The following is a 26182-nucleotide window of genomic DNA, read 5'->3' as shown; positions in this document are numbered from 1 at the left end:
ACACATCGCCCAGTCAGCCCCCACCCGATCCCCACCCCATTCTCTCCCCATCCCTCCCTCCCATGCTTGGCTTAGTGGTTGACATCTAGTATTATACCAATTTATCCAAAATTAAAAATGATAATCTCACATAACAGTTTCATTTGTCTGATACCAAGCTTTTGATGACTTAAAGATAACATTTCAATATTTCTTTTTGCTTTCTTTCTTACCAGAGAATATTTTTGTTCTTTTTTTTAGGTGAAACTATCATATATTTATTTTTCAGAAAAAAATCTATCCTGATATGGAATATGGACTCTAGATACCCAAAACAATCTCGAAGCAAAAACAAAGCTAGAAGATGTATATTTTCTGATTTCAAACCATATAAAGCTACAATAATTGAAACAGTGTAGTACTGTTCTAAAGGCAGATATATAGACCATTGGAGTTAAATACAAGCCTAGAGCTAACTTCTTCCCTATATTGTCAAGTTATTTTTGACAAGGTTTCCACGAAGATTTGGTGGTGGAAATAATAATCTTTTAACTAAATATTGTTGAAAAATAATAATTACATGGAAAAGAATAAAATTGGACCCTTACCTAATCACACACATAAAAGACCTAAATATAAATCTTAAGACTATAAACTTTTAGGAGAAAATCTGGGTCATAAACCCTCACAACATTGAAATTGGCAGTGATTTCTTGGATATGATTTCAATGGCACAGGCAACAGAAGAATATACAAACTCCCTAAAAAATAAAAGAAAATATTGTATATCCAAAGACAATGTAAACAGAGTTAAAAGTTACTAATAGAATTGGATAAAATATTTCCAAATGCTATATCTGAAGGTATATTAATATTCCAACTAGAAATCCTAAAAATTAACAACAATAAAGGCAAACAATACCATTTAGAGATAGGTAAAAAACTAACATAAATAATGAATCTCCACAGATAACCAATCTTAGTTGTCTGTTGGATGGAAACTCTTGTTTCTCTGGTTCTGGTGAGTGTTACCTATTTCTTCTTTGTAGTTAATCTCTTTGAGTATTTTCTCTAGCGCTGGTTTTGAAGACATAAATTCCTTCAGTTTCTGTTTGTCATGGAAGCTTCTTATTTCTCTATCTAATTTGATAGAAAGTTTTGCTGGATAGGAAATTTTTGGCTGGAAGTTGTTTTCTTTCAGAGTTTGGAATATGTTACTCCAAGCCCTTCTGGCTCTCATGACTTGGTTTGGGAAGTCTGGAGTGATTCTAATTGGTTTGCCTCTGAGTGTCACTTGGCCCTTTGTTTTTGTTGCCTTTAAGATTCTCTGCTTGGCTTCCACATTGGTCATTTTGACAATTATGTGGCGTGGGGATCCTCTTCTCGGATCCTGTCTAAAGGGAGTTCTATAAGTTTCCTGGATCTGTGTATCAACCTCTTGCTCTATATTTGGAAAATTTTCTGCTATTACTTCCTTGAAGAGATTGTTGATCCCTTTGGTTTCACTTTCTTTTCCCTCCTCTATTCCAATTATTCTTAGGTTAGCTCTCTTAAGATGGGCCCATATTTCTTCAATGTCAGATTCCTGCTGTTGGATATTTTTTTCTAGATTAGAAACTATGCATTCATTTTTGGATTGCTCATCTTCTAAGAGCGAGATTCTGTTCTCCATGTGGTCTAATCGGTTGTTTGTGCTTTGAATTGAGGCCTTTACTTCATTAATTGCATCCTTTATCTCTTTTTGGCTCTCTCTGAGTTCTTTTCGAGGCACCTCTATTATTTCTACAGTTATTTTCCTGATTTGATCTTCTAGAAATCTCTGATTTTCTGTTTTATCAGGTTCTGATGTTGTGGGGTTGTGCACATTCATTACTTCAGTGTTATTCCTCTTTCCCATGATTTTGAAGGTTTGTGCCTTCTCTGGGTTCTTCCCTTGGGTCACTATGGCTTCACTTAATGTGCTCTGGATCTCGAGTCTGTATTATCTCAGACCCTACTACTCCTTTACTGGGTTGTATCACAGAGTCTCCGACCCAGGGAGTCGATAGAGGCTGCTTTAAACTATGGGGGGTGCCAGGTTGCACGTTCTCCTATGGTGTGATATCTCTGCCACCACCACTCCCTCACTGGGTCAAGTCCCAGGAGGCACAATACTGGGATTTCTCCTCTGTGGCCCGCAATTTGACTCACTGTTCTTGAGTACGTAGATGTAGCTGTACTGGACTCGGTGAATTCACTGCTGCTGCCGCCGCCGGTGGCAATATGGCGCCTCTGCCACGCCCTCGGCCATGAGGCTGGTGTATTTTTTCTTCTCTGGTTTTGATTTCCACTCTGAATCCCTGCAGCGTGTGCTGAGGTCAGCCACTGGGAGCTTTAAATGCTGTCTGCGCGGAAAGATCCCGCCTGGCTGTTCCGCATCGGCTCACCTCGGCTTGCTGTAGCCGTCCGCTGAGTTCGCCGCTGCCGCCGGCAGTATGGCGCTGCTGCCGCGTCCTCGGGCGCGTGTGTCTCCTCTGTGGCCCTGAGCTCTGTTCTCAGTCCGCTTTCTCTCTGGAGCCTGGTGGTTTTTTTTGTTTTTCTGGTGATGGTGTTTTCTGGCTATGAAAGGCACTCTTTTTGTGGTAATGGAGATTGGTTGTTAGCGGGACTCTTAAGCCCCGCTTTTCTCGGTCGCCATCTTACCGGAAGTCGATTTTCCCTTTTTATGAAATAAACTCCTTTAAGTTCCTGTTCATGGCACTAAAAGTGGCGATTCCTCTCCGGGAAAAATCTGAAATGACTGACATGGACAAATGCCTCTTGTGCAATTGACCCTTTATTACAAGAACCCAGGAAAATTTATATTCTTTCACCAGTGAGATTAATAGTAAAAAAGAAGTGTAAACACCACAAAACAATAGTGAAGGACATATAAACAAATAAAAGGACACTAGTCCAGCATTCAAGATTAGCTCCAGATCCTCTGACCAAATCCAGCCCCCTGCCCTTGGAGACAGGCAGCTCCAAAGTGAACATTGCAAAAGGCACAGGCACGCCCAGGGCTTGGAGAATTCGGCCTCTCATGGAATCTCCTTTAACTCTTTTGGAACTTTCCATTCCTAGGGCTTAGTCCGTATATTTGGCATGGGGAGATATGGCGATCCAAGGGGCTGCGATGGAGGTCTGCCGGGTTTTGTCTGCAATGCCATCTGAAGTCTGAAAGCTTAAACAAACTCACAACACAGTTTAGCGGATAAACACCAAAAAGTAACATGAAGTTTTAGATTTAATTCTCAGATGTACTTCTCTAGCTGCTGAGCACTTTTCCTCCAGTGATAGACCATGCAGTCAGCTCTCTGCCCCCAGCCCTGAAGGCTACAGGCTCATCATTGTAGGATTTGGAAGCCCAGGAGCGCAGCATCCTCTGTAGCCCTCAGTGCTTCTCTGCCCACTGTCTCCATGGTGGTCAGCTTGTATGCTGCTCCAGAATCAACTGCAGCCCCAGCAGGGTCTCCTCCTTCCAAAAGTGCCAAGATCTGCCTGCAAAGAAGAGGCCTGTGAGAGCAGCCTGGCTTCCCCCACACCTGGGTCTCTACTGCTGCTGCTCCCCTTGGGCAAGGCCTGAGACAGCCAAGCTCCTAAAACCCCACTGGGAGAGTGTAATAAGGATAATACTAAAGTAAAATAGGGCTTGGATGTAGCTCAGAGGTAGAATGCACCTGGGTTCACTACCTAGTACCCCCCTCTCCCAAGAAAGCCAGAGCTATGAAGGCTGACTTCAGCAACATAGTAAGACCCTCTATCAATTTGGAGGAACACTGGGGATTGAACACAGGGGTATTTTAACTCTGAGTTACATCCTGAACTCTATTTTACTTTTTTTTTTTAATAGCCTCTCACTAAATTGCTGAAGGCCTCAATAAATTGCTGAAGGCCTCACCAAATTGCTGAGGCTGGCCTTGAACCTGTGACCCTCTTTTATCAGCCTCCAAAGTACTGGGGTTACAGGTTTGTGTTATCATCACCAGCTCTGTCTCCAAATTAAAAATACGTAAAATGGGATGGGGTTACAGCTCAGTGGTTGAGCACCCAGAGGTTCAATACCAAAAACTTAAAAAAAAAATCAAGGTTGACATCTAAAAACATGTATGTCTATTCAGAGTTAGTGTTCTTAAATGTCATTCCACACTCCAGCCCTTATTTTTCATCAATTAATTTATTTAATTATTCATCTATTTATTTAGTCATACTAGGGTTAGAATCTAGGGACATAAAACCTATGAGCTACACCCCCAGCCCTACATTATTTTGAAACAGCGTCTCACTAAGTTACTGAGGCTAGCCTCTAACCCATGATCCTCTTGTCTCAGCCCCCCCAAGTACTGGAATTATAGGCATGTGCCACGGTGACCATCTAAGGGGAGATTTTTAAATTGAATTTTAACAACTTCCTATGTCTATCAGTAAGTCTCAGCACTTCACTGGGAAACCAATGGTTTTCAGACACTGAAACTATTTTGGGTATTGAATCCAGGTGTGCTCTACCTATTGAGCAATATACACAAATCTTTTTATTTTGAGATAGGGTATCATGAGGTAGCCCACGCTGGCCTTGAACTGCGATCTTTATGCCTTAGCCTCCTAGACTGCTGGTGTTACGTGTGTGCACTAACACATCAAGCAACATTTTTGTTAAATATTTTTGCTGAATCAAATTGTTTTATTTTACTTTATAAATCCATTTAATAATGTAAAACAGCTAGGTGTAGAGGTGCATGCCTGTAATCTCAGTACTTGGGGAACTGAGACAGGAGAATTGCAGTTTTGCAGCCAGCCTCAGGAATTTAGGCCCTCAGCCACTCAATGAGTCCTGTTTCAAAATGAAATTGGGAGAGGGGCAGCTCAAAGGTAGAATGCTCTTGAGTTCTATCCCCACTAACACACACACACACACACACGCACGCACGCACGCACGCACGCACACACTGTCTATTTCCTATACAATAGTCAATCTTGTATTTTTTTGAAATTCTGAGCACTAGGTTCACCAATTGTTACTCTCATTCAGGCTTGTTTGCTTTTGTAGTGCTTCGGTTTGAACCCAGTGTCTCACACGTGATAGGCCAGTGATCTATCAAGGAGATGCACTCCTAGCCCAGACTTTTTTCTACATATTTATGATTGTATGGAAATTCTGTACTGCTTGTATCAGAACTCCAGAAACCCTCACATCTGCTTCTATTAACAGGGGAAACCTAAATAAAGCCTCCAGCGGCACTTGCTCTTAGTTGACTTAACAAACACTAATTGTGGAGGTCTCACTGCTGGGAGATTCATTATTAGTCTTTCACTAGCTTTGCTGTAGATAACACTTCTGACATGTGGGTCATCTGGATCATGGTCACCTAGGACACTCGTTGGGTCTTGCAGGCCAGTTAGGTTGAACACACTAACTATATTGTAGTTGCTGTTGGTACTGTAGCTTGGTAGCAGTACTTTAACACAAGGTTGCTGTGGGGACTCAGTGAGAGGTCCATGAATATGCTGGTTCTCAGTGACTGGAGGTCACTCCATGCAGGAGGCCTTGTCTGTGTATTCCTGGATGGGTGCTGCTCATCTGTGTCACTGGGCATTTGCTCACGCTGCTATCTCTGCCTAGAAGAACCTCTCCACCACTGCCCCTTGTGTAGCCCAGTGTCAACCACCTGGTACACGTGAAGTCATTGTTGGCTGTCTGTCCTACCACCAATGTGAGTCTGAGCCCTGGTATGAAAGACTGAATATATGAGGAAAGAGATACATGCTTGTAAGATACAGATAACCCAAGTCAGAAGACCTTGGTTCAGTAATAATTGAGTCACATTTAGCTGTTCACTCAGAAATAATCCAGATGTGTACACAGATGGGCCAGTTAGCAATTCACTGTTAAGAGGATGCAGCATTTAAAATGCACAGGCTGAGCCAAGCATGATAGCACATATCTGTAATCCCAGTACTTGGGAGGCTCAGACAGAAGTATCGCAAGTTCAAGGACAGCCTCATCGAGTAGTGAGACTCTCATCAATATAGCAATATAAATAAAAACAAGAGTGCTACAGATATAGCTCAGAAGTATATTGCCTCTGGGCTCAGTCCTCAATATAAAAAAATTAAACGCATAGGCCAGATAACACAGCAGGGCAAGTTGGCCACGTGGTCACTTGACATGGTTAGGTTTCTGCCTGGAAGTGCACCTGGTAGTTAAGTGTGCAGGGCCTGGACTCACTCAGCCTGACTTTGATCGTGGCACCACACACACACACACACATGCACACACTGTCTATTTCCTATACAATAGTCAATCTTGTATTTTTTTGAATGTGTTACTTGACCTCACCATAGTTCATTGTGCCTACTTGCAAAATGAGATGCCAAGACCAGAACCTGACCTGTTTCACAAGAATCTTGAAGTGTGTGTGTGTGTGTGTGTGTGTGTGTGTGTGTGTGTGTGTGTTTGGTTTTTGTGGTACTGGGGATGGAACCCAGGGGCACTATACCTTCAAGATACACCCCCAGCCCTATTTTAGTCTTTATTTTTTGAAACAGGGTCTGAGTTGCAAAGTGCCTCACTAAGTAGCTGAGTCTGTCTGCAAACTGCGATCCTCCAGTATCTGCCTCCCGAATGCTGGGATTACAAACGTGCACCACCAATCTCACATATACATGTGACATAGAGGAGGTAAAACAGATATCAGTGATTATTGTCTTATGATTATAACAAGAGAACCAGACACATACATTCCCTTCCTGCACCCAGGTCTTTTAAAACTTATATAAAATGGCCATTTCATAATGTTTAACCTGAAAATTCAGTCCTTATGGGGTGGTTCAGAGTAAGCTACTGAGATGGTCACTGAGTTGCTGAGGCTGGTCTTGAACCTACGATCCTACTCTTTTAGCCTCTCAAGTGCTGGAATTAAATTGTCCACCAGTTGTTTTTTAAAATTATTTTTTATCTTTTTCAGTGTAAAAACTGGATGGCCAGGTAGCTGGATGGCCCTGCAGAAAGAAGTGGTAGATTTGATTTGGCCCCCAGGCTGTGGCACACACACCCTGTCTGGGGGTTTTTCTCTGCTTCTGTGGACTCCAATTTACCCAGGGAATTTCTGTCTGGAGTTTCAGAACCAGGGTTGTTTCCATTTGGGGATGTCACCAAAGGAGCCTTCTAATATGTGAGTATGGTCTGAGCAAGTGTCAGGAATCTGCTTCCATTCTCATTCTGAAGGTCACCATCTGGCTGTCAGAGAATTCCTTCCCTTCTCTGGGCTCTCCTTTCTCCTCAGCAAATGGGGATATCTATGAACTGGGAGCAGTTCTGCATGGCCGTAATCGCAGTACTTGGGAGGATGAGACAGGAGGACCACAGGTTTGAGAACAACCTGACCAATTTTGAGAGACCCTGTTTCAAAAGTTAAAATAAAACAAGGGCTGGGAATGTTTCTCAGAGGTAGGTCCCTGGGGTTCTATAGCCAGTACCAAAAACAAAATACAGAGGCACTGGAGTGCCAAGCACTTTGCCCGGCTTTCAGCAGCATGGTCAGTGACCATACCATTCCCAGGATCTGCTGACCTGGGGGAAGCCCAAGGTCATATAAGACAGTCTTGATTCTTCCCCCTTTGGGATCACCAAGAAGTTACCCAGGGCAGAGGCTCTGGTCTTTCTATGTCTGTGAAGACCCCTGGCCCTTGCCACCACATCCTCTTCCTCGGCATCTGTGCGCGTGAGCCTGCACGCATGACTGGCTAATGCTTAACGAAAGCAAAGCCCCAAGGAGGGAGCGTTGTCTCTGCCCAGAGTACTCCTTGCTCTTATTCTATACTAATAGCTCCAATGATGTAAAATGGGATCCCCAAAATTAGAACTGTGGGAGAAGTTGAGTCCGTGGAAGATAAATTTTCTAGTAATATGTCTGGGCCTTTAAAAGCCTTTAAATGTCCTTTGCCTTGCTAATAAAACATAGTCAGAGTTCAGGGGCTGGAGAGGGGCTGCAAAGTTCCTTTGGGCCTTTCCACAGGCAGGTCTTTTGATCTACAGATTAGCTCCTGTATCTCAGCACCATCTCTGCCAGAAGGGGAGGCTGCAAATTTGCCCTGCCTCCAAACAGGGGCTCCTACCTTTTGCTTCATCCCCCAAGAGGTGTGAAATTGTTTTCTCTGAAATCTTGGCCATTTGCTTCTCTTTTAGAGATGCAAATAAGCCTTTTCCTGGCCTTGGCTTAACCAAAGTCTACCATTTGTGACTCAGCAGCAGGAGAGTAGGAGCTATAAAAGTACTTCTAACAAATTGTAAAATCCCAAAGTCTGCAATAAAAAACTGGCTTCAAGGTTATTTATTAAAGAACAAATATAGAAATCAAATCGCCTGTGTCATAATGTTTTTGGCCCTGTCTACTAACTATACTATAAGTATTGCCTCATAGGAGATGGCGGAGCAGACAGGACCGGACAGATTTCCACCGCAGCCCTTTGGATCATCATAAACGCACACGACTCGGACCTTGCTAGACAGAGGAGGGCATGGACTAAGCCCTAGGAATGGAAGACTCCAAAAGGGTTAAAGGGGATCCTAAAGGCTGAATTTCTCCAAAAAGACTTTGGGTGTGACTCCTGCCTTTCTGGACTCCAGACTCTCCCCTCTAGGGCTCACCTGTGAGGGCAGAAATCTGATCTCAATCACAAAGCCAAGGGGGCTGACTTTAATCACAAGGTTCCAGACAAATCTTAAACTGTGATGCCACAGGTCCTCCTTTTATCCTGTTTATCTTGTTTACACTTAATGCCTCACTATTGTTCTTTGGTATTTACACTTTGCCACTGGGGATAAGGGTATAAATATTGGTTATGAAAAATAAAACTCCGTCAATTGGACCAGAGGCAGTTGTCCGTGTCCAGTCATTTTCAGATCTCTCTCTCCCAAGTCCTGGGAAAAATCCCCACGTTTAGCGCTGAACAAGGATTTGAAGGAGTTTTACTTGGCCAGAGAGGGAAATCGCTGCAGAGAGGCCTCTGCAGAACACAGCCGAGTCTCTTTGCCCACCTTTCAGGAATTAAGTCCCGAACGGATTCAGTGCCCAACTGAGCTGGTCCATCACAGGTGGCGCCCAACCAGGTGGCCTGAGACCCCAATGGTCTTCTCAGACTGAGTCTTGGAAGGTAAGCTATCTCTTTTTTCTTTATTTCTTTAATTTTAGGCAAAGGATAGGTCCTCGCCAGAGCGCTGCAGGCTCGTTGCTAAACTCATCAGTTTTAAGAAGGTGAGAGGATAACAGGTAGCCATGAGGCACTCATTAAATGCCTCATCAGCAGTCATTCAGGGAATGATGTACGCTGTAGTCATGAAAGGACAAACATTTAATTCATATATAAAGCAGATTCAAAAAAGAACACCTCTGGTTGGAAAAGAGGTACATTTCCCATGTGGCCAATTAGGACACGTGAGTAAAGATTGCGAAGATAATCATAAGAAAGCTAATAATAGTAGTGCTAAGAAAGCACCAGGAAGCAGTATGGGAAATGCAGTGAGTAAGAATCCTTTTACAAAATTAGTACATCATCCTTTAAGGCAATATAAGATAAAGATGTCACCAGAAGAATTGCAAAGTTGCTATAAATTAGCAATAGAATGCATTCTTTGGCTTCCCGAGGAAGGGACTCTAGACAAAGAGATATGGGACAGAATTCGAAAAAATATACATATATATTACGAAAGCCTGTTGGCAAGAGGAGAAACACCTCCCCCTAGTGGTGGGTCATTTAGTCTTTAATTAGAATTATCATTCAACAAATTGACGGCACGGTTTTTTATATAGGAAAGTGCAACTGAAAAATTGCTTCATGTATATAAATTGTCAGAGGAAAATCTAGGTCATGCTAAAAAATCAGAAGGAGATCACATTTGCCTCAAAAAGCCCAGGAAAAGAAGTTGGAACGAGTGCCCTGGTGCCAACACTCCCTCCCCCTTTGGCCCCTGTGGCAAAAAAATAAAAAACAATCATACAATTTTTTGAACAAAGAGTGGATCCAGCTCTGCCAAAACTAATGTCTTTTAAATCTTGGGACTAGCTTTCAGTTTCCTGTCACTTTTAATCTTGATCTGCTGCAGCAAACTAATTGGAGAGGGTTTGGCTTTGATACTATTTCTTCTTTTAAAAAAGACATGCATGCTTTATGGGCTTGTTTCTAATTACTGCATTGAATTCTTGCAATCTTGAGCTGAGAACTGGATTCCATATGATTTCTAAGATGGTCCTTACAGGACAACAATAAATAAAGAAATTTATGGAAATAAATGAAAACAGAGACACAACTTACCAAAATCTATGGAACACTATGAAGGCAGTATTAAGAGGAAAGTTTATAGCATTGAGTGTCCACATAAGAAGGACAGAGAATCATCAAGTACAGATCCTATTGACACAACTCAAGGACCTAGAAGGACAGCAACAGTCTAATCCCAAAGCCAGCAGAAGGCAGGAAATTATTAAAATTCGAGCAAAAATAAATGAAATATAGAACAAAAAACAATTCAAAGAATCAATAAGACAAAAAGCTGGTTCTTTAAAAAGATTAATAGAATTGATAAACCCCTGGCAAACCTAACCAAAAGAAAAAGAGAATCAAATCACATTATTAAAATCAGAAATGAAAAAGGAGACATCATCACAAATAGTGAAGAAATTCAAAGAATTATCAGGAACTATTTTAAAAATTTATACTCCAATAGACAATAAAACATGGAAGAATTGATAGATTCCTAAGCACAGTTAACCTACCTAAACTGAACCAAAGGACATAGCAAGCCTAAACCAACCAATAGCAAACAAAGAAATAGAAATAGCGTTAAAAATCCTTCCATCAAAGAAAAGCCCAGGCCCAGATGGGTTTCCAGCTGAATTCTACAAAACCTTCAGTAAGAAATAATACCAATACTTCATAACTTGTTCCAGAAAATTCAAAGAGATGGAACTCTCCCAAAGTGCTTCTACGAGGCCAGGATCACATAATCCCCAAACCAAATAAAGATACCTCAAGAAAGGAAAACTACAGACCTTAATGAACGTAGATGCAAAAATTCTAAACAAAGTACTAGCCACATGCATTCAAACCATATCAAGAGAATAATACACCACAACCAAGTTGGTTTCATCCCAGAAAAACAAGGCTGGTTCAACATACGCAACTCAATACATGTCATTCACCACATAAATAGAATCAAGAACAAAAAACACATCATCATAGCAATAGATGCTGAAAAAGCATTTGACAAAATCCAACACCCACTTATGTCAAAAACACTGCAGAAAATTGGAACCGAAGAACATACTTCAACATCATTAAGGCAATATGCTGTAAATCCAAGGCCAACATTCTATTTAATGGGGAAAAACTGCAAGAATTTTCCCTAAAATCAGGAACAAGACAAGGATACCCACTATCACCACTCCTTTTCAATATAGTCCTTGAGACTCTTGCCTCAGCAATAGGACAAGAGAAGGAAATCAAAGGAATTCAAATAGAAAGCGAGGAATCAAAATTATCCATATTTGCAAATGACATGATCCTTTATCTTGAAGACTCTAAGAACTCAACAAAAAGACTTCTGGAGCTGATTAACAAATTCAGCAAAGTTTCAGGATACAAAATCAACCTAAGGAAATGAGTGGCTTTTCTTTACATCAACAGTGAATCCACAAGGAAAGAAATAAAGCAATCAATTCCATTCACTATAACCTCAAAACCAATAAAATACCTAGGAATAACCTAACCAAAGATGTAAAAAAAAAAAACCTCTACAACAAAAACTATAAAACATTAAAGAAAAAAATTGAAGAAGACCTTGGAAGATGGAAAGACCTCCCATACTCATGGATAGGCAGAATAAATATCATCAAAATGGACATTCTGCCAAAAGTGATTTATAGATTCAATGCAATTCCCATTAGAATACCAATGACATTCTTCACAGACCAAAAAAATCAATCATGAACTTTATATGGAGAATGAAAAGACCCAGAATATCCAAAGCAATCCTCAGCAATAAGAATCACACAGGAGGCATCACAATCCCAGACTTCATATTATACTATAGATCAATAGTAGTAAAAACAGCATGGTACTGGCACAATAACAGTGGAACAGAATAGAAGATACAGAAACAAATGCACACACCTATAGCCAATTAATCTTTGACAAAGGGGCCAAATTCATACGCTGGAGAAAAGACAGCCTTTTCAGCAAATGGTGCTGGGAAAACTGGCTATTCGTATGTAGAAAGGTGGAATTAAATCCTTACCTCTCACCATGCACAGGAATCAACTCGAGATGGATCAAAGACTTAGAAATTAGACCAGAAACTATAAACTTGTCTTTAAAATTAAAGACTAGCTGGATATGATGGTGCACTGTTTATAATCCCAGTACTTGGGTGGCTGAGACAGAAGGATTGCAGGTTTTTTTTGCTGGCCACAGCTATTTAGTGAGGCTCTCCACAACTTAGTGAGACACTGTTTCAATATAAACAATACAAAATAGATCCCAGTATTTGGGAGGCTGAGACAAAAAGATCACAGGTTCATGGATAGCCTCAGCTACTTAGGGTCTCTGCAACTTATTGAGTCTTGTTTCAAAATAAAAGAATAAAAAATAGGGCTAAAAATGTAGCTTGGATGTAGAATGCCCCTGGATTCCATCTGTAGTACTGAAGAAAAAAAAAAAAGAGAGAATAAAATAAGGGCTGGGCGTGTAGCTCAGAAGTAGAATCCCCAGGACTGAAAACAAACAAACAAATAAATAAGTAAATAAATAAATAAGGACACTAAATGGTGTGTGGTACACACCTGTAATCTCAATACCTGGAAAACTGAGACGAGGATTGCAGTTTTAAAGCTAGCCTCAGCAATTTAGCAAGGCCCTCAGCAACGTAGAAAAAACCTGTTTCAAAAAAAAAAAAAAGTAGGGATGGGGGTGTAGCTTAGAGTTAGAATGTCCCTTGTTTCAATCTCAGTACCACAAAATAAACAAAGAAAATAAAATAAACACCAAGCTGAGAATGGTGGCACATACTAGTAATCTCAATACCTGGAAGGCTGAGACAGGAGGATTGCAAGTTGGAAGCCAGCCTCAGCAACTTAGTGAGACCCTCAGACACTGAATGAGACACTTTTTCAAAACAAAAATAAACCAGTGGTGGCATATGCTTGTCATATTGGTACTTGGGAGACAGACAGGAAAATTGCAGGTTTGAGGCCAGCCTTAGCAACCGTCTGAGCCCTCTGAAACTTAGTGAGACTGTATCAAAATAAAAAATAAAATAGGGCTGGGGGGAATCTTGGTGGTAGACTGCCTCTTGGTTCAGTCCCCAATACTCCTGAATAAATAAATAAATAAATAAATAAATAAATAAATAAATAAATAAATGAAGTGGGCATGGTAACGCACGCTTGTAATCCCAGCATTCAGGAGGCTGAGACAGGAGAATTGTGGTTCGAGGACAGCCTCAGCTACTTAGTGAGGCTCTAAACTACTTAGTGAGACCTTGTTTAAAAATAAAGAATTAAAAACAGGGCTGGGGGTGTAGCTCAGAGGTTGAATGTCCCTGGGTTCCATCCCCAGTACCACAATAAACAAACAAATAAATAAAAATTAAAAAATAAAACCAGCTGAAAAGTTAGCTCAGAGGTAGAATACCCCTAGGCTTAATCTTCTGTGCCCACCCCCAAAATAATAAGTAACATAAAGTAAAAATAAATACTAAGCGGGGCACAGTGGCACACACCTATAATTTCCTTCTAGGTGGGAGTCTGTGACAAGAAGATCTCAACTTCAAAGGCAGCATAACTTAATTTAGAAAGATCCTATTTCAAAATAGAAAATAAAATAGGAGCTGAGGGTGTAGCTCAGAGGTAGAATGCCCCTGGGTTCAACCTCCAGTACCATAAAAAGATCAAATTGATATTATTTTATATGTACCCTTAAAATCTGTATTGTGAACACTTTGCTAGTAATTACATGATAAATATAAATTATATTAAACCGTCTATGCTTACTAAAGCACCATATGGTCAGAAACCTGTGAGTCTTTTACTAGACTTTCATAATAAATATGGTGCCAGGCGTGGGGGGGGGGCTAGAACAGGAGGATCACAGGTTCACAGCCAGCTTCACCTACTTAGTGAAGCCTTCTGGAACTTCGTGAGACACTTTTTTAAAGTAAAGAAGAAAAAATGGGGCTGGGGTGTAGCTTGGAGGTAAAATGCCCCTGGGTTCAAACCCCAGTACTGCAATAAATAAATAAATAAATAAATAAATAAATAAATAAATAATTCTCCATCCTGAAACTAAAAAGTATTATTATTATTGTATGACAAAGATATTTAATGCTGACATTGGATCAGCAGGTAGGCCCAGGTGCCATTCCCTCCACATACATGCTCTATTAGCAGGTTGGCCTGTGATTCTGAGGACCTCCATATATGTGCTCATTAGCAGGTTGGCCTATGAGCCAATGCCCTCCACACATGGGCTCCATCAGCAGGTTGGCCCGTGAGTCAGTGCCCTCTGCACATATGCTCTTCAGCAGGGAGGTCAGTAACCCTGTGCCCTACATACTTAAGCTTCATCATGAGGTAGGCACGTGAGACGGTGCCCTCTGCACACATGCTCATCAGCAGGCTGGTCCATGAGTCAATGTCTCACACACATGAACTCACTAGCAGGTTGGCCCGTGAGCCGATGCCTACACACATGTGCTCCATTAGCAGTCAGCCGATGAGGCGGTGTTCTCTGCACACATGCTCATCAGCAGGTAGGGCTGTGTGCCACTGCCCTCCACACTGGAGCTCATTAGCAGGCAGGTCCATGAGCGGGTGCCCTCTGCACAGATGTAGACCGTGTTCCAGTGCCCTCCACATGCATTCTCCATCAGCAGGTATGTCCTTGAGGCAGTGCCCTCTGCACAGGTGTCTATCAGCAGGTAGGTTAGTGAACTGTGCCTTCTGCACACATGTTCATCAGCAGGTAGAACATGGAGCTGGTGCCCTCTGCACACGAGCTTTACCCGCAGGTAGGCCGCTCACTGGCCTTTGGGAGGTAGAAGCCCAGGAAGGGATCATCAAAGTCACAGACTTCAGGCTGAGCCACAAGGCCACTTCCCTACCTGCAAGCAAAACCTTGAGACTTTTCCTGGGGAGTGCCCCCTGTCCTGGCATGGTTCTTAATGAATTTGTGTTTCTGAGAATCTTATAATAAAGTCGATGCTCATGAAAGATGAGCACAGATATTTATCTCTTTGTTTTGCATTTTCCTTGCACAGAGTCAGGGTGGGGCATGGCTCAGCCAGAGCAGCTGGTAGCCATGGAGTTTGTAAACTCTGAAGGAAAAGTGACATTCTACACATGAGCAGGTTTTCCAACAGCTCACAGCGCCTCCAAAGTGACACGGCTGAGTGGCCTGTGGGCAGAAAAGCAGCCCTGGTGAGGAAGAGGAGGGAAGAGTGAATGATACCATTGCAGAAAAGAGGCTGCCCCCATTGCATCCTTTAATGTTCTTCCCACTCCAGCCACTCCCTACCACAGGGCCCATTGTAGGAGAGTTTGTCCATGAGATACGCTACATGGAGTAATTGATTTCTGGAGTTCTGATTTGAAGAACTGGGGGGACATCCCTGCTGGAGTATATTCCAATGTCTCTCATTTGCTCCATAACCCATTGTCAGGTTTTGGACCCACTTTATGAGTGTTTGCACTCCTCTCTCACCTCTGACAGATTTGTGTTTAGGTATCAGGGCTTCAAGTGACACTGGTAATTAGTTCCATGTAAGTTCAGGGTTCTGCACTTCCCCGCCCTTTGCTCTGCATGCCCCCGGCCCTGGGCTCAGCACTCTTCGGCCCTGGCTCTGAGCTCTCTGCCCTGGGCTCAGGCCCTCTGCTCTCTCCCTTCCTGCCCTGGGCTGTGCCTCCCTACCTGCACCTGCAGAGGCCGCCCTGTGTAGTCTCACAGTGACATCCTGTGACCCTGTGCAGTTACTGCATTTTGAACCCTATGGGCTTTTTCTGTGTTTCTGTAGGTTCTAACTGTATACCTCCATGCTGGGCCACCCAGTCTTATCCCTCTGGGGTCCCGCTGCTGCTCTGGTGGTCTTCCGCTGAGTAAGGAGTACTCAGTGCAGTTCCCGGGCCATCCTGTGGGCCAGGTCTCTGGAGGGCATGGCGCGCCACTGCAAGTGATGCCTCTGGTGAGCACATGGGCTTTGGGATCTTTTTCTGTATCCCCAAAGCATGGACCTGGTCACTTAAGATATTGGAGCTCAAATCGCATGTGGTGGCGCACACTTGTAATCCCAGCATTCTGGAGACTGAGATGGGAGGATTGTGGTTTGAGGACAGCCTCAGCTACTTAGTGAGGCTCCCCACAACTTAGTGAAAACCTGTTTCAAAATAAAGAATAAGCCCGGTGTGGTGGTGCACGCTTGTAATCCCTGAGCTTGGGAGGCAGAGACAGGAGGATCGTGCAGGTAGAGACCCTGTTATCCAAATGAAATATAAAATAGGTCTGGGAGTGTATCTTAGAGGTAGAAGGGTTCCATCACCAGAACCACCAAAAAAAGAAGAAGAAGAAGAAGAAGAAGAAGAAGAAGAAGAAGAAGAAGAAGAAGAAGAAGAAGAAGAAGAAGAAGAAGAAGAAGAAGGAGAAGAAGAAGAAGAAGAAGAAGAAGAAAGGGTAGGGGGTGTAGTTCAGAGGTCAAATGCCTCTGGGTTTTATTCCCAGACTTGCAAAACAAAAATGTTGGAGCTCTGCCACCACTTTCTGCACTTAGTTCTTGGATTACTTTTCAAAATTTCTTGGGGCTGCAAAGCTGGAGTTGGCACTCACAGTTTGGTACAGCGTCCCAAGATGGCACCGGCGGCTGCACCAGGTCAGTCATGTGCTCAGACTTTTTGCAGTGGATCTGGTGTTCAGAGAACCGGATTCTTTCTGTCGTGGATCCCATGTTGTTTTGGTTCATGAGTATTTGTTTGGTTCATGTGTGGAAGCACTGCTTTGTGTATTTTTTTTTTTTTTTTGTCAAGACACTGCCTTCTTGGTAGTTGGACTTTATTTTTTTCAGCTAAGGAGATGTGCTGTGTCCTGCAGTCGCCATTTTGAATCATTTTAAACAGCATCTTACTAATTTTTTGAGGGCCTCTCTGATTGACTGAGAATGGCCTCGAATCTGTGATCCTCTTATATAAGCCTGCAAATACTCCCATTACAGATGTGTATCACCACGTCCAGCTTGAACTCTGCTCTTGTTCTTCCAGGTTTCTGACCTGTCACCTTTCCTGCCAGTGAGTCTCAGGGCTGGGGGTGGATTCCCAGCAGCCATTGACCAGCAGACCTAAAGAATGCCATCTTAGAGGGCTTGTTTAGTTAGCATTCTGCCACTATGACACTAATACCTGAGATGAAAAACTGATAGGCACAGGATATTCATTTTTTAATTTATTTTTGGTACTGGTGATTGAACTCAGGGTATTCTTCCTCTGAGCTGCACTCCCAGCCCTTTTTTATTTTTATTTATTGAAACAGGGTCTCCCTAAGTTGCAGGGGGCTCATTAAGTGCCTAGAGTGGCCTTAAACCTGCAATTTTCCTGTGTCAGTCTCCCAAGGACTGCAGTTACAGTCACTAGATAGCTCACCCAGCTCCAGTTTGGTCTTTCCACAGTGATATTTTCTCCTTGTTAGAGCAGTAGCACAGAGAAATTCTCTGAAAGACCAGACCTACGTATGGACTGTCAGCAACTGCAAGTGTTCACAGGGTGCTGAGTGAGGAGCTAGATGCCTAGGGCTCAGAGGGAGGCTGTGGCAGGAGACAGCAGCCCAGGGACAGGAGGGCTGGTATGAAGACTGTTTCCCAAGGCAAGGTCCAGGTTCCCAGGTCCTGGTGTTTCCATCTCAGGCAGTGAATGAGTAATGGGAGGAGCCTGTCTTGGAGTTTCCTCCTGATTTCTAAGGAGCCTAAGAAATGTTCAGGAAGCCTCAGGAGAGTCAGACTTTAGCTGTCTCTTCTTTCCCTCACTAGTTCAAGGTCATGTGCACAGATAGGGCTTTGGGTTCTGTTCACTGAGCAGGGAGATGCTGGGCATCCAGCAGGGTATGAGGGGACCACTTTATTACCCAAGAGACCTCTGGTGGGGTGCACAGTAGACTCTGGAAAGGAGTATGGAAGCTGAGAATCCCCCAACCCCATAATCACCCCCAAAAGGGGAGACACATTGGAGACAGGACACTGAGTAGAAGAGAAGGCAGTGAGCCACCCCTGCTGGGGCATGCTTACAATCCCAGAACTTAAGAGGCTGAGCCAGAAGAATCGCAGGTTTGCAGACAGCCTCAGCTACTTGATATGTCCTGCTGGAATTTAGTTGAGACTGTATTTCAAAATAAAGATTTAAAAAATAGGGCTGGGTATGTAGCCTGGAGGTAGAGTGCCCTTGGGTTCAATCCCCAGTATCATGCCACAAAAAAAGGAGAGAAAAAAATCACGAGTGACAAGTGATTAATTAATGTATTGATACATTAATAGGTTGGTGATAGGCTAGACAGGTATATTAATGGGTAAGCATTTTTAATTAATGGATTCATACATTAATAGTTTGGTGATAGGCTAGGGTGGTATATTAATGGGTAAGCTTGTGCTGCTCTGTCTCCTGGGAGGACACCTGAATGGAAACCGGTGTGACAGCTCCCTGGGGCTATGCACCTATTTGGGGCTCAGCATGCACAGTAGACTCTGGGAAGGAGGATGGAAGCTGAGAATCCCCCAACCCCATAATCACCCCCCTCCAAAGGGGAGACACATTGTAGACCGGAATCTGGTCTCGAGACTTGTCTTCACCTCTGAAATGAGATGTGATTCACTTTATCCTGAACCTGTTCAGGGATGGCACTGGGGCTTAAACCCTGTGCCAAAGCTGTTCCCTGTTTCTCCTCCACCTGATGGCTTGGAAAAGAATGGGGAGAGGAGGAAAATGAACAAGGAGAGTTGTGGTACACATAGAGCTGGGGTGCCGCGCACACCTAGCAAGCTGACCAGAAGATTCCCCAGTTAGGCTACTGACTTCCAAGCTCATCCTCCCCCTTTCTTCCCCTCCTCTTCTTACCCTGGGGCTGCTCCTCTCCTGGCTGAGATGAATCTAAAGGACCTGAAAGTTCAGAATGGTGGACTGGCTCTCAGGAGAGAGAGGAAATGGAGAGGCGGATGGCAGACCTGCTCATCACTGAAGCTCAGGGCTAGGGTCAGTTTGTTTGTTCATTATTTTTTCAGTACTGGTTATGGAGTCAAGGGGCATTCTACCTCTGAGCTACATCCCCTAGCCCTATTTTTCTTTATTTTGAAACAGGGTCTCATGAGTTACAAGAGTTCTAAGTAGCTGCAGCTGTCCACAAACTACAATCCTCCTGTCTCAGGCTCCCAAATCCTGAGATTACAAGCATGCGCCATGATGCCTGGCCTCAACTTCCTCTCTTGATCTTTCTTCCATTTCTTTCATAACAGTTCCCACTTGGAAATATCTAAGTGTTTGTCTTCCTGCTAACCAAGCACTGGTACATATGACTATAGCCAGAACTGAAGTGTCCCCCAGAGCCGTGTGGGATAACACTGGTCCCCAGCTTTTTGCTGCTACTATTGGAAAGTGGCAGAAACTGTGAGAGGAGGGGCTTGGCTGGTGTTCTTTAGGTCATGGGAGATGTTCCTCTAAAGGTTTCTGTGGGACCCTGCTCTCTTGCTGTTTCTAGCCATGAGGTAAGCTTTTATTTATTTATTTATTTATTTATTTATTTATTTATTTTGTAGCTTGGAATTGCAGCCAGGGCACTCTACACTCAAGCTGCACCATTCTATTTTTGTTCAAAAACAGGGTCTTACTAAGTTGCTGAGGCTGGCTATGAACCTGCAATCCTCCTGTGTCAGCCTCCCAGGGTGAAGCCCACCTCCCAGGTGTGCACTGCTAACACAGGCCTAAAGCAATGAGGCCAACCTGTCAGGGACTGAAACTTCAAAAACTGTGTATCATGACACTCTTCTGTTTATAAGTTGGTTACTCCAGCATTACAGAGAGAGAAAATTAGCACACACCCCTGAATTGCCCCACACTGCAGCCAAACCCACTGGCTGCTGAATGTGGGGCCATGGAGCCTCTCAACATAGACCTACTGATGTCAAGGAGGAAGCTGGTGTCAGGTGAATAGAGGGAAGCCCTGGTCTTTGGGGGCAGTTTTGAGCCAGCTTGAGTTTAGCCTTGCACACCTCAGGGGTGCCTGTGACCCCTGCTATGCCCTACCTTCTGCCAAGTGCTGTGGTACTGTGGCCTTTCAGCATGGGAGCATCCTCTCTGGAGGAATGATGGTGGAATCTCCTCTCCTCCTCTTCCTCCTCTTCCTCCTCTTCCTCCTCTTCCTCCTCTTCCTCCTCTTCCTCCTCCTCCTCCTCCTCCTCCCCCCCTCCTCCTCCTCCCCCTCCTCCTCCACCCTCCTCCTCCTCCTCCTCCCCCTCCTCCTCCACCCTCCTCCTCCTCCTCCCCCTCCTCCTCCACCCTCCTCCTCCTCCTCCTCCTCCTCCTCCACCCTCCTCCTCCTCCTCCTCCTCCTCCTCCTCCTCCTCTTCCTCCTGTAAACACTGTTGAGCAGGGGCGAGAGAACCAGAAGCATCCCCAGGCAGCCAACATCCCAGAGCTGCCTTCGACCTTCCATGCCATCACCCCAAATGCATGCAAGGAATGGAGTCAACTCCCAGGTTACTCCTAAATACTTAAATCCATTTATTTAAAGTTCTGTCAGTCAGTGTACACTATATTAAAAACACAGGAAGCCAGGTGGCTTGGGGCATGCTTGTAATCCCAGCATTTGGAAGGCTGAGACAGGAGACTCACAGTTTGTGGACAGCCTCAGCTACTAAATGGGATACTTTACAACTCAGCGAGACCCTGTTTCAAAAAAAAGGATAAAAAATAGGGATGGGTATTAGCTTGGAGATAGAATGCCATCAGGGTTCCTTCCCCAAAACTGCAAAAACAAAAACAAAAAACAGGAATCTGGGACTCCGAGTAAAAATATACAGTTCAGGATTGGAGGTTGTTCAGACAGGAGAGGAGGCTCCCTCAGCCCCAGCTCTGGGAGGGGCAAGTAAAGGGCTCCCTTCACAGCCTTGGCCCCCAAGGTGACACCCTATTCACCAATCTGCAGCCAGGCAGGGAGTGAAAAAGGGATCATGCCATTCGTGATCCACGTGTAATGGTGTGAGATGTAGTGCCATTTTGAGGTGCCAAAACTGTAACTGTGTGAGATGGAGCCGTGGGCTCTTGTTCTCAGCTACCTTAGAAAAGAATAGCCAGAACCATGCTGCAAGCTTAAATAATTTTTATTTTTACAAAGGTGGAAAAAAGGGGCAGAGGAATGAAGCACCACATCAGAGAAAATGTGGTGGAGTGCCTTGGAAGTAAGACACTGAAGTTTTAGGATACAGAACAGTTTTTATAAAGATTTATTATCTTCTCTCTTACCTGACCAATAGTTTTCCTGACCTGACTAGGTGTATATCTGCCCATTCTCTCCAGGGCAAGCATTTTTATGTGATTATGAGGATTCACTATCTTACATCCTGTTTAGTCTTTTCAATTGCTCCTGACCTAATGCAGGTGTAGGCCTGCTCCTATCTCCAGTAGTTGAAAAAATTCAGAGGTACCATCCTGTAGGTTCTTGGGGAAATTTAGCCTATCTCCTAGAAGTTATTCATTATGTAAACAAGGTCTCTCTAGGTTGATGAGAGTCTCGAACTCTGAGTCCTGGGGAGGGGTAGAGAGAATTGATCCTTGGGACATTCTTCATTTGAGCTACACTCCCAGCCCTTCTTTGTGTTATTTATTTATTTATTTATTTATTTATTTATTTATTTATTTATTTATTTTTGTGGTACTGTGGTTCCTGGAAACCCTTCTACCACCGGGCAACATTCCCAGACTTATATTTTATATATTTTTTTTATTTGGAAACAGGGTCTCCAAAGCTAGCGAGGCTAGCTTCTAACCTGCGTGATCCTCCTGTCTCCACCTCCCAAGTGAGAGGATTACAAGCATGCACCTCCACACCCGGCTTACCTTTTATTTTTTGAAATGGGGCCTTGCTAAATTGCTGAAAGTCACAAAATTTGCTGACCTTGAACCAACCATCCTCCTGTATCAGTCAAACACTGTGAGTAAACATGGGTCATCATGTCCTATTAGGAGAATTGTTTTCCTGGTAATAGATGATTTTAGGAAATTCTAAGAAGTACCATAGCTTGGAACTATTAGAAAACTTAAGAAAAATGGCACGAATGCACACAATCTATGTAGATAATCATCTGTTGTTGTATCATTTAGAGAATATACATCAGATACGCAGGGCTAGTGTGGGGATAAAATGTTTTTTCATAAAAGATGGGTTGATCATATTGAAAGCGTGGCTTGGATGCTCAGTTTCATAGGAGTATACAGTAGGGTTTTGAAGATGGTGTTATGTGTGAAAATTTCAAGGTTTGGAAGGTCATAATGTGCTTGACTAGGGTTGGGAAGAGAAGAGAAAGGAAAAGATTTATTGTGATGATGAGTGTATTCTGCGATGACAAATAGGGCAAATAGTCCTGCTTGCATACTCAACATAAACACCTGGTACAAGTTCAGATTCACCTGTGAAGTCAAAAGGAGCCTGCGAGTGTTGAGAAAAATCACATCATCGCCAATATTCAAGATGGTAACATTTATCATATACGTTCTTGATTTAAGGTTAGTGTTGATAAAGTGAGAGACACTTTTAATATAGAGATTGTGAATTCATAGGCAGAATGATTTCACATGAAAGTGAGTTATAACTCATAGAGTTGTAATAAATGTGTACTTAGAATTTGATGCTTTTCCTGAATAGAAGATAGAGTATATAGTAAGGTGTGATGAAACTAAGAAGAAATAAAATTGTTAAATATATGTATATATGTGTGTATACACATGTATATATAGTAATTAAAGGCTCATGCATGAGGAGAGAATTTACATAGTGATAGTGATTGGGTAGTAATAGTGTTAAGTAGAGCAAGTGATTATATAAGTGGCCATAGATTTTTAAATTTAATTTTTTTAATTTTTTTTTAAATTTTTGGTGTTATTGGCAATAGAACCCAAAGGTGTTCTACATACAAGTAATACCCAGAGCATTATTTTATTTTATTTTTTGTGTTAACTAACCTTGCTCTTGGGCGAGGTGCTCATTGGAAAATTATTAAATTAAGATTATATCCTCTATTAAAAGAGCAGTCTCAGTTAATATCTCAGTCTTATTTCTCTTGGTTTTTCCATATAGGAAAAAAAATTAAATAGAAACTGGATAGATCTGAATCCTTTTTGAATTCAGATCACATAAGACTTTAATTATCAAACAAATAAATCATTCATAGTGGTTACACCATGGGCTGTTCTGATCAAACATTAAGCTTGTGTTGTTATCCTAGGGAAATTTGTGCTGTTGGTCAAATATTTGGACCAATTAAATCATTTATGATTTTGACTTGTCTAGTCTAGATCTAATGGCATTCAGAGGTTAATTAGATACCAAGACTACCCCCAACAAAATTGTTAACCCAATAGGCATCAAGCTATTTCTAGTAGAAGGTATATAACATGTAAATCTGTGGGGACTAATCAATTAAAATTCTCTATGGCCTTGTCAGCTTATAAAATCCTAGTCTCTTCACGGGAGATCAATTTCACTCACTAAGAGACAGGTAGTTGAACACTTGTTAAGCCATTCATACAAGTCCTTGAGCTAGGAAGCAATCTCACTACCTTTGTGCCATTAGGATACAGTGCCACTGAGCATGTGCCATTGGGAAGGCAGTGCTTCTAGGACAGATAATGGTAGGGATTACGGGACGCACACATAAGATAGCCCACTAAGTTTTTCTGTTATGGTGCATTGTAGTCATACATTTTAATGGGGGTACAAGATGGTAGAGGCATACATGCACACATCACTCATTTAACCCTTCCCCATTTCGCACCCCATTACACCTCCTCTCTCCATGTTTGGCCTAGTGATTGACTTTGGTATGATTTTGAATGTATATCATGGACATTAGGGAATTTACCTCTTCCTCCCTCCCATCCCCCTCAGTTAGGTCACCTTATTTGCTCATGTATGATTTCTCATTCTTCATCTAGAGTTCCTCCTATGACTCATTTTCTCTCTAGCTTCTGCACATTAAGGAGAACATCCAATATTTTACTTTTTGTTACTGACTAATCTTACTTTAATCTTACTTAGCAAAATTTTCTCCAGTTCAATCCATTTCTGTGCAAATGATGTAACTCTGAGTCTGTTTATTTTTTGACAAAGACACAGACAGTGCAGTGAAGAAAAGCAACTTTCTCAAAGTATGATTCTAACACCCCAAATAAAGTTGGCTATATGGCTCATAGCATACCAAAAATAAACTCTAATGGATCATAAATCTTAAAGAAATACCTGAACCTACATGACTAGAAGAAATTATGAAATAAAGGTTTTTTTCTAAATTTCTGCTTGACAAAGATTAACACTGACAAAAATATCAAAAGCCATAATTGAACAAATAAACTGAGCCTTTATCAAAATTTAAGCCTTCTGCTGTTTAAAACATACTCTTATGAGGATACAAATGTATTTCCATATTTTATAATCCATCCATCTGTTGAAAGACACCTAGGCTGATTCCATAATTTGGCTATTGGGAAGTGTGGTGCTATAAACATGGATATGCATGTATCACTGTGATATTCTTACTTCCGTTCCTTTGGAAAGATACTCAGGAGTGGTATAGCTGGATTCTGTGTGTTACAGAGAATATGTTATGGTTTTGTGAAGATATTGTTATGATTTTGGAGGAAGATGTCACAGTTTGAGAATAAAACTGTCCCCAGGGACCCCTGTTAGCATCCCGGACACAATTTCCCTCAAACTACAACAAAACCCCAAAAAAACTGAAAAACTGCGGGTTCTTGTCCTGGTTAAGGATAAATATACATTAGCCTGGACTCTTGCTGAAGATTTAAAGAAGTTTATTAAAAAGATAGAAATACAGAGGATAGTTACAGCCACATGAAAGAATGGCATGGGCGAAGTGGTTCTAATGAATGCCCCACCAAAGATACAACATGCGGACTGGACTTTTATACATGACACCCTCCATCTTGTTCACATAATTCTGACATAGTTAAAACCTTGTAAGGTTTCTCCCCTTCTGTAAGGTATCTCCCCCTGCCAAATTGTCTCTCACAAAGGTCAATCTCCTCCTCCCATCCTAGCTAGATTATTATGTAGATCTATTTTTAGAAAGAAGTCCTAGCTCCCCTCTCCTATGAACTTGCTAATTACTTTTAGCTAAGTCAATCTAAGTTTCAATATCTGTGTGCTTCCTGACCGAAACCAAGACCAAGTCTTCCTTTCCCCAGGTCTGCCATTTTGACACAATTGTTTTTGAAATATATCTATTAATAATCAGAGCATTCTCAAATCTTCCTAGGCCATTCCCAATACTGGTACATTACCCCCTCTGTCTAGTAACTATCGACACCTGTCAGGCCAAAGGTAGACACAGAAAATACATTTTGACTTTTACAATTTTATAAACATTTAACATGAGCTCAATTTCCATTAATTTTCCCTCATTTATATCACATGAATGTACCCCTTACAAAGGAATAAGGATGTTGATTCAGTCATAAACTGCTTCTAGCTGAACAGGGACGAAGTTGGGGGCCCCAGCTTTCCGGTAACATTCATGCAGGTTGGTGGTGAGGGAGTCAGATGGGTGAGTATGTCTCTATGGCCATCCAAAGGGCTTTGATAGATGTTTCTCTTTGGGTCTGCTCATACCACCATCTGATGTCTGAAAGCTTCAAACCTATGAGACAACACTCACAATACAGGTTAACCATGAAAACCTAAACATAGCACTTAAATGAGAAATTAAGACCTGTTTTGCTGACTTAGGCTGAAATACACAAAAGTGGGATATATTTAGCTTATTTTGCACCAAGTAAATCCAGGAGTTAGTACTGTGAAGACATGAAATGGGCTTTGAAATAAAAATTTTAGATGATTTGATGAGTACCAGGTCACCTGGACAAAACAGAATTTACCC

The sequence above is a fragment of the Muscardinus avellanarius genome (assembly GCF_963383645.1).
Source record: "Muscardinus avellanarius genome assembly, contig: SCAFFOLD_47, whole genome shotgun sequence".
In the NCBI taxonomy this organism is placed as follows: Eukaryota; Metazoa; Chordata; class Mammalia; order Rodentia; family Gliridae; genus Muscardinus; species Muscardinus avellanarius.
The sequence above is the reverse complement of the archived record's forward strand: the minus strand, read 5'-3'. Positions refer to the sequence as shown.